The sequence below is a fragment of the Cyprinodon variegatus genome, unplaced genomic scaffold (genome assembly GCF_000732505.1).
Source record: "Cyprinodon variegatus isolate N-32 unplaced genomic scaffold, C_variegatus-1.0 Scaffold233, whole genome shotgun sequence".
In the NCBI taxonomy this organism is placed as follows: Eukaryota; Metazoa; Chordata; class Actinopteri; order Cyprinodontiformes; family Cyprinodontidae; genus Cyprinodon; species Cyprinodon variegatus.
The window spans coordinates 129,235-130,397 of NW_015150686.1; positions in this window are offsets into that span (position 1 = coordinate 129,235).

Sequence of the window (1,163 nt, forward strand, 5' to 3'; positions counted from 1 at the left end):
CGGTGGTTGGGGACCACTGCTCTATAACATATGACAATCTTTCTCATTTAATAGAAGGAAGGTTTAAATACCAAGGTCTCATACCCCTCCCTTGCTTGCTTTTTTATTTCATCTCCATCACATATAATATACTATAAGCAGATGACTGGAGATACATTTTGTCAGAAATCTCACTACCAGTGATTTTGTGAAAGCTTTGACATACACCTTGATGATGGTGAGGTAGTCTTAAATAAATGAATAAAAAGCATGACTTAGAGATGTTTTACTGTCATAATTTAGACTGGGTTTTTGAGAAATACTTTGGTAAGCTTTAAATAGCATAACATTAAAGGGACAATAAGTTGAAACTTCAACATTAGGGAATAATAAAGTAGCAACAAAAAACTGCAATTTAGGAGAAATTAGAACATTTTCTGAGGGAATGTTTAAACAAATGATAATGTCTTTCAATATAAGCAATATTGATGACGACTTAATGACTTAAATGTGCTTATGGCACGTCAGTATCAGGCCCAGGATCTAATAGTTCAACATATTTAACTGCAAGCTGATTTAAGATTAGCATTACAGAAGATATATATATTTTAAATTTTTTAATGATGGAGATGGGTAACCATACATTTTATGCATGAAGCGATGAGAACACCTGAATTTGCTTCACCTGCAGCAGCAATCAGTTCATTAGATGAAACTGCACACTCTCTCTGGGATCTGATCATCTTTTAATGGAACTATGGAAATGGGAACAAATCGTAAACTTAAGACAAACAGTTAGCAACATTGTCGCTAAAGGCCAAAAGGGAAGTAAGCCTGTTTTTTTTTTTTTTATGGCGTTACACTGTTAGTTTTATTTCACTTATTCAGAGATGTATTTTAACCATCCTTAATATTATCCACAGTTAGTTGTAAAAATATACTGAATTTTCTATATGTTTTTAATTATTTTTTTTTTTTATTGTTTTTTTTTTGTGTGGATACAATACAGTAAAAATACTGTACTACTACTAGCTAGCTATTTAGTCTTGATAAAATAAATATAGTCTCAGTTATACCTGTGCTTGTTACATTTCATATTTGAATACTATGAACACTATTGGTGGTTTATTTTATAAAGTGGTGATATTAACTCCTTGACAGTTATTGTTGCAAATATGCAACAA